General features: G+C 35.8%; 1 pseudogene; it reads right to left on the bottom strand.

The window, feature by feature from the left end:
- Positions 1-9,007, bottom strand: part of LOC109029313 (steroid hormone receptor ERR1-like) — a 33,932-nt pseudogene that overhangs the window by 11,768 nt on the left and 13,157 nt on the right.

The following is a 9,007-nucleotide window of genomic DNA, read 5'->3' as shown; positions in this document are numbered from 1 at the left end:
GTGCACTCCAGCCAAGGCAATAGAGCAAGACCATGATCTCCAAAAATACATACATAAATAAATAAATAAAATAAAAGGAAAAAATCAATGCAATGCTAAATCTAGTGGGTGAAATTTTGAGGAGTAACTGGAGATTTATAGAGCCACAAAGTATTGCCACACAGGATATTGGTGAAATACAAAAGGTAAACAGTAACTTTACTATGGACAAATCTGACTGACAATACTCCTTAACCAAAGAATCAAAGTCAACACTGGCCAGCAATGAAACCAAGTGACAGCCTACAGACATGCTGCATTCGGAAGAAGTCAGCATTACCTGTATGACATTCCTGCCTCAGTGACATAATCTGAATCTAATCATGAGGAAACATCATATGAACCCAAACTGAGAGAAAAATCAGTAAAATAAGTGACCCATACTCTTCAAAAACATGGATGTTATGAAAATCAAAGAAAGGGTACAAAACTGTCCCAGATTAAAGGAGAATAAAGAAAGAGGACAGTTGGACTCAACACATCATGAATTGTAAAAAATCTCCCATCTTGGATTTTCTTTGGCTATAAAGGATATTATGGGGAAAATTGGCAAAATCTTAAGATCTGTCGATTATATATTAACATTGAATCAATTTCAATTTCTTGCTTTTGATAATGATCACCATAGTTATGTAAGAAAATTCCTTCTTTTTAGGAAATACATAGTAAAGTATTTAGAAATAAAGAGGCATCATGTCTGTGACTCACAAATGGTTCAGGAAGAAAAATCTATATTATGTACCTATATTTATATTTGTCTAGAAAGAGAAGAGGAAAAGAAGGAGAAAGAGTAAAGCAAATGCAGTAAAATATTAAAATTTGGGATATGGAACTCAAGACTTTTTGGTCCTATTCTTTTAATTTTTCTTTAAGTCTGAAATTGCCAAAACAGAACATGTCTAAAAAGAAAAACAAATTTTTAGAAATATTAACAAATTATATCCCATTGTATGAAATAAGCCATGCATCCATGTGGATCTAAGTAAATGAATACATTGAAGATTTCAAGAGGAACAGAGATATTTACCTAGTCTTAAATTACCTCCCCACAATATACTAACTGATTACAAGATTAAAAAGCAACACTGCAGAAAAGAAACCCAGCAGATACCACCATTAATGATCAATGCTAATATCACTAGTAATAAGACAAATCAAAATCAAGGTCAAATGACAGGATGCAATGAGAAGATCAGAGGATCGCCTCCGAGATACTCTTGCCAAAAATAATACAATCTAAGCCTATTCATAATGAAACATCAGAAAAAACCAGCTGAGAGACATTCTTTATTTTGAACTTTACTCTTCAAAAGATTCAAAGTCGTGAAAGTCAAGGAAACCTGAGGAACTGTTCAGACAGAAGGAGTGTAAGTGACACAACAACTAAATGTAACCCATGGATCTAAATGGGATCCTTGTGCTATAAAAGACATGGCAGACAATTAATAAAAGCTCAACAGAAGCTGAGGATTGGATGATATGATGCTTTGATGTTAACTTTCTGATTATCAAGGTTGCATTGTAGTTATATAGAGTGTCCTGACTTGTGGGAATACCTACTAAAGTAATCAGGAGTGCTGGCCTAATGTCAGCAATTTACTCTCACATGCTTCAGGGGAAAGAGTTACTTGTATTAAAACTTGGAACTTTTCTATAATTTCAACAGTACTTCCAAAAAGTTCATAAATATAAAGATAGATAGATAGATAGATAGATAGATAGATAGATAGATAGATAGAGTGAAAAGCCTTAGGGAAACTTTATTTTTCCTGAAGAAAAGATCTGTATAAATCAGTGCTTAAAGCTGAAATTATCTAAGTTTGATGGCACTGTAACTATTGAAATACATTGAAACATTGCAATGGCCACAGTATCAGTATACCAAAATGATGTCTGTCTAAATCAGAATCTATCACTATATATATAGTGATAAAAATTATAAAATAAGAATAAATCATCACTTCACTAAAGTATTAATGACAACTTAGTTATTTGACTGTTTAAACAGCTGACATTTTGGCAGTTTGAGTATGCAAAACTCAAAAATACTAGTTTTCATTTGCAAGATCTGCTTGAAAATTAGTTAAGGAGGCCAAGAAACATCATTTTAAACACAATGTAAGTTTTCACAAGACATGCATGATACAAAAACATTTTCCTTCAATAAAGACTTACCCATGTCAGGGATGCCCTCTCTCACCACTCCTATTCAACATAGTGTTGGAAGTTCTGACCAGGGCAATTAGGCGGGAGAAGGAAATAAAGGGTATTCAATTAGGAAAAGAGGAAGTCAAATTGTCCCTGTTTGCAGATGACATGAATGTATATCTAGAAAACCCCATCATCTCAGCCCCAAATCTCCTTAAGCTGATAGGCAACTTCAGCAAAGTCTCAGGATACAAAATCAATGTGCAAAAATCACAAGCATTCTTATACACCAATAACAGACAAACAGAGAACCAAATCATGAGTGAACTCCCATTCATAATTGCTTCAAAGAGAATAAAATACCTAGGAATCCAACTTCCAAGGGACGTGAAGTACCTCTTCAAGGAGAACTACAAACCACTGCTCCATGAAATAAAAGAGGATACAATCAAATGGAAGAACATTCCATGCTCATGGGTAGGAATAATCAATATAGTGAAAAGGGCCATACTGCCCAAGGTAATTTATAGATTCAATGCCATCCCCATCAAGCTACCAATGACTTTCTTCACTGAAATGGAAAAACCTACTTTAAAGTTCATATGGAACCAAAAAAGAGCCCGCATTGCCAAGTCAATCCTAAGCCAAAAGAACAAAGTTGGAGGCATCCACTACCAGACTTCAAATTCTACTACAAGGCTACAGTAACCAAAACAGCATGGTACTGGTGCCAAAACAGAGATATAGACCAATGGAACAGAACAGAGCCCTCAGAAATAATGCCGCTTATCTATAACCATCTGATCTTTGACAAACCTGACAAAAACAAGAAATGGGGAAAGGATTCCCTATTTAATAAATGGTGCTGGGAAAACTGGCTAGCCATATGTAGAAAGCTGAAACTGGATCCCTTCCTTACACCTTATACAAAAATTAATTCAAGATGGATTAAAGACTTACATGTTAGACCTAAAGCCATAAAAACCCTAGAAGAAAACCTAGGCAATACCATTCAGGACATAGGCATGGGCAAGGACTTCATGTCTAAAACACCAAAAGCAATGGCAACAAAAGCCAAAATTGACAAATGGGATCTAATTAAACTAAAGAGCTTCTGCACGCAAAAGAAACAACCATCAGAGTGAACAGGCAACCTAAAGAATGGGAGAAAATTTTTGCAATCTACTCATCTGACAAAGGGCTAATATCCAGAATCTACAATGAACTCCAGCAAATTTACAAGAAAAAACCAACCCCATCAAAAAGTGGGTGAAGGATATGACAGACACTTCTGAAAAGAAGACAGTTATACAGCCAAAAGACACATGAAAAAATGCTCATCATCACTGACCATCAGAGAAATGCAAATCAAAACCACAATAAGATACCATCTCACGCCAGTTAGAATGGCGATCATTAAAAAGTCAGGAAACAACAGGTGCTGGAGAGGATGTGGAGAAATAGGAACACTTTTACACTGTTGGTGGGACTGTAAACTAGTTCAACCATTGTGGAAGTTGGTGTGGCGATTCCTCAGGGATCTAGAACTAGATATACCATTTGACCCAGCCATCCCATTACTGGGTATATACCCAAAGGATTATAAATCATGCTGCTATAAAGACACATGCACACGTATGTTTATTGTGGCACTATTCACAATAGCAAAGACTTAGAACCAACCCAAATGTCCAACAATGATAGACTGGATTAAGAAAACATGGCACATATACACCATGGAATACTATGCAGCCATAAAAAATGATGAGTTCATGTCCTTTGTAGGAACATGGATGAAGCTGGAAACCATCATTCTCAGCAAACTATCGCAAGGACAAAAAAACCAAACACTGCATGTTCTCACTCATAGGTGGGAATTGAACAATGAGAACACATGGACACAGGAAGGGGAACATCACACACCGGGGCTTGTTGTGGGGTGGGGGGAGGGGGGAGGGATAGCATTTGGAGATATACCTAATGTAAATGACGAGTTACTGGGTTCAGCACACCAACATGGCACATGTATACATATTTAACCTGCACGCTGTGCGCATGTACCCTAAAAATTAAAGTATAAAAAAAAAAGACTTATCCGTGTCATATACATAATCAGAAATAAAATGTCACGTAAACAGCCCAGTAATCACATTTTACTGTCTTTCCGCTCATATGTATCTGGTTAAAATCAGTACATATTTCTATAGTATTTCCAAATTATATCTTAATTTATGTTTGACTTACCACCAGGTCCTAGATGAGGAAACACATGTGATCCCAATTCAAATTCAGCAACGTCTGGAAAGAAAAAGAAATAATTATATTTTTATCTAAAATATTCCATATTTAAAGTAAGTTTAAGTTAGTAATAAGAGTTGAGAACTTTATCAGTGTTAATAAAAATAAAAAATATATATGTAAAATTACAACACAAAATTACTGTGATATATAATTGGATGATAGTCACAGATTGAATTAATTGTCATTGTGGTTAAGTATCAGAGCTTCTGGTTTTCTCATTTTTCATTCATTTATTCAACAACCATGTGCTCAGGGACAAGGACTAGCACTGGAATTACAGGATGAAGATGATACAGTCCACCCCTCAACAATTGCATGCTACAACCTGAAAAACAAACAGACACACATGCAATTTCCACAGACAGTCACAGAAAAGAAAAGACAAAATAAAATATACTCATAGAACATTTTTTGTCTTACCAGTAAACAATTTTCCAGGCTGGGCATAGTGGCTCACACCTGTAATCCCAGCACTTTGGGAGGCCAAGGTGGGAAGATCACTTGAGCCCAGGAGTTTGAGGCCAGCCTGGGCAACATAGTGACACCTCATCTCTGAAAAAAAAAAAAAAAAAGTGCCTGTGGTCCTCCTTACTAAAAAAGGATGAGATGGGAAGCTCATTTGAGCCCAGGAATTCAAGGCTACAGTGAGCCAAGATCCTGCCACTGCACTCTAGCCTGGGTGACAAAGTGAGACTCTGTCTCAAAGAACACCAAAAAACAAAACAAAAAAACACCCACACATTTCTCCATAGTCATATTAGTGTAAACAATGAATACAGATCTAACAAAAAATTGTGATGTATCTATACTGGAAGGATGAGGCGAAGATATATACACTAGATGAATCTAAAATAGATAGAAGCATATAATTTAGAAATATAAAAAGTAAAATACATCTAAAAGATTAAAAGACGTTGACTCTGAGAACAGGCCTAATAGGTGATAAAAAGAACTGCTTCATAAGCCTTGTGCTTTATATTGTCACCTTTTATATTAAACCAAATGCTTACTATGATTTTTAAAATCAAATTATTTTAAAAGAAGGCAAAGACACAGACTGGGAAACATATTTCCAACACATGTAAGAGTTTAAGAATTAAAGCCCATAATATAGTGAGTTCCTACAAATACAATTAACAAAGAGCCCAACAGAAACAGTCAAAGGATGTAAAAAGGTAAGTCACAGAGGAAGTACAAATAGCCAATAAACATATGAAAAGACGTGTAATCTGGTTATCAATCAGCGAAATGCAAATGAAAACACCATTGATATCAGTTTTTACCCAGAACATTTGCAAGATTAACAATATCCAGTATTAGTTAGACTGTGGAAAAATAGGATTTTTACATAATCGGTTGGAGTGGGTCAACTGGCTATCATTTCAGAAGAGAATTTGTAAGTATTTATTGCAATTTAAAATACACCTATTCTTTGACCCTTCTAGGAATTGAAAGTATTCAAACATGTACACAAGAACATGTGTAAAAGGATCTACTATAGCTCCATTATTCAAAAGGAAAATGGTAAAAGAAATTATGGCCTGCGTTCATAACAATGGGACATATAGAACTATGAAATGAATAAGGTCTATCTGTATGTACTGACAAGGAAATGCTTTCAAGACATACTGCTAAGTAATAAATATACATATACATACATATATATATATATATATATATATATATGCACACTGCAGGACAATATATGTATAGTATGTTCCCATACAAGTCAAATAAAACAGCAGATAAATGTGTAACTGCCATTTAATGTGGATTGAGAGAACACATATCAAACTATCGAAAATGCTTATTTCAGAAAAAAAGAAGAGAAATGACAGGTAAAGTATAATTTTTTTACACCATTTGACTTTTTTGCAGGTAAACTTTCATCATTATTTATGTAATTTAAAATATTTTTAATAAACCAAAGAAGCACAATACAGTAAAGAAAACATAAGAGATAGTGAAACATTAAACATAAGAAGGAAATTCTATATGACGCACAATCAAATAGGGTGACAGGTTAATTGTGTCTAATTCTGCTTTAAGTATTGAATAGACTTTAAAAATATGGTACAACAAATAAAGGGTGAATTGCAGTTAGTAGCAATGACCGATTCTTTTTGAGAAGGGCATAGTAGAGCACTGAACCAAATTCAGTCATTTTCACTTTGAATTATTGTTTCCACTTCTATGTATTATCAAAACTATTATTTCTTTTTCTGTCAGTACTTTAAGGCTCTTGTTCCCAGACCATAATCTCATCTAAAACAACAAACAGATCCTGCTACCTTTCAGTTAGCACCTACCTAATAATCTTTACACTTTCCCTAATTTTCTCCACACTATACTTGCCCAAATAACAGAGCCCTTCTTTAGGGTTTTATGGTAATTTGAACTTATCTCACTGTTCTTCTTGGCTCATATTACAGCATATATTTCAGATACCATAGAGGATATGTAAGAAGTGAAAAGGTTTAAACCAACTAAAGAATAGAAACAAAAGTGTGATCAACATCCATCCTGACCTTCTTTCGCCACTGAAGCCTCTAAATTGAGAGTTACTCTAGGAAAGCATATCAAAAATAGCCTTAGACTAGCCATATGCAGAAGACTGAAATTGGACCCCCGCCTTTGACCATATACAAAAATCAACTCAAGATGGATTAAAGGCTTAAATGTGCAACCTAAAACTATAAAAACCCTAGAAGAAGATCTAGGAAATACCATTCTAGACAACAGCCCAGGCAAGGACTTCATGACAAAGTCAAAAAGCAACTGTAGGCCAGGCGCAGTGACTCACTCCTGTAATCCCAGCACTGTAGGAGGCTGAGGCGGGCAGATCACCTGAGATCAGGAGTTCAAGACCAGCCTGGCCAACATGGCAAAACCCCGTCTCTATGAAAAATACAAAAAAAAATTAGCTGGGCATGGTGGCAGGCACCTGTATCCCAGCTACTTGGGAGGCCGAGGCAGGAGAATCACTTGAGGCTGGGAGGCAGAGGTTGCAGTGAGCTGAGATCGCCCCACTGCACTCCCCTCCACAACAAGAGCAAAAAACTCTGTCTCAAAAAAAAACAAAAAAAAGCAGCTGTAACAGAAATAAAAATTGACAAGTGTGATCTAATAAAACTAATGAGCTTCTGCACAACAAAAGAAATTTCAATAAACAGACAACCTGCAGGATGAGAGAAAATATCTGCAAACTATGCATCCAACAAAGGTCTAATATCCAGAATCTATAACTCAAACAACTGAAGAAGCAAAAAACAATCAACACTATTAAAAAATGGGCAAAGGACATGACCAGACGCTTCTCAAAAGAAGACATACACATGGCCAGCAAACATTTGAAAAAATGCTCAATGTCATGAATCATCCGGGAAATGCAAATCAAAACCACAACGAGATACCACTGCACACCAGTCTGAATGACTATTATTAAAAAATCAAAAACAACAGATGCTGGTGAGGTTGCAGAGGAAGGGGAATGCTTATACACTGTTGGTGGAAATGTAAATTAGTTCAGCCACTGTGGAAAGCAGTCTGGAGATTTCTCAAAGAACTTAAAACAGGACTACCATTCGACCCAGCAATCCCATTACTGGGTATATGCCCAAATGAATATAAATTATTCTATCATAAAGACACATGCATATGTATGTTCATTGCAGCACTATTCACAATAACAAAGACATGGAATAAATCTAGTTGCCCATGAATGGTGGATTTGATAAGGAAAACGGGGGACATATACACCATGGAATACTATGCAGCTACAAAGATAATGAGATCATGGCCTTTGCTGCAACATGGATGGAGCTGGAGGCCATTATCCTATGTGAATTAATGCAGAAACAGAAAACCAAATACTGCATTCCTCACTTACAAGTGGGAGCTAAACACCAAGTACATATAGGCACAAAGAAGGGAACAACAGACACTGGGGCCTATTTGAGGGGGGAGGGTGGGAGGAGAATGAATATTGGGAAACTACCTACAGGTATTATGCTGATTACCTGTGTGACAAAATTATCTGTACACCAAACCCCCATGACACTCAAGTTACCCATGTAACAAACTTGCACATGTACCCCTGAACCTAAAAGTTGGAAATAAAAAAAAAAATAGGAGGAAAACAAAAATTAGAGACACAAATAAATGAGAGTTTTAAAAAGAAGACATAAATTAAAAAGTGAAAATTTAGCTATTTGAAAAAAATAATTTCCAATTCCCTAACAACATATGATGTTTTCATATGCCATCCTTATATGTTCTTTGGTAAGGTATCTGAGCAGATATTTTACCATTTTATTTTTATTTATTTTTATTTTTATTTATGTATTTTTTTTTTTTTTGAGACGAAGTCTCGCTCTGTCACCCAGGCTGGAGTGCAGCGGCACAATCTCAGTCAATGCAACCTCTGCCTCCCGGGTTCAAGCGATTCTCCTGCCTTAGCCTCCCATGTAGCTAGGATTACATACATGTGACACTATGCCCAGCTAATTTTTGTGGTTTT

Source organism: Gorilla gorilla, chromosome 14 (assembly GCF_029281585.2).
Source record: "Gorilla gorilla gorilla isolate KB3781 chromosome 14, NHGRI_mGorGor1-v2.1_pri, whole genome shotgun sequence".
NCBI classification, from domain to species: Eukaryota; Metazoa; Chordata; class Mammalia; order Primates; family Hominidae; genus Gorilla; species Gorilla gorilla.
The sequence above is the reverse complement of the archived record's forward strand: the minus strand, read 5'-3'. Positions and strand labels throughout refer to the sequence as shown.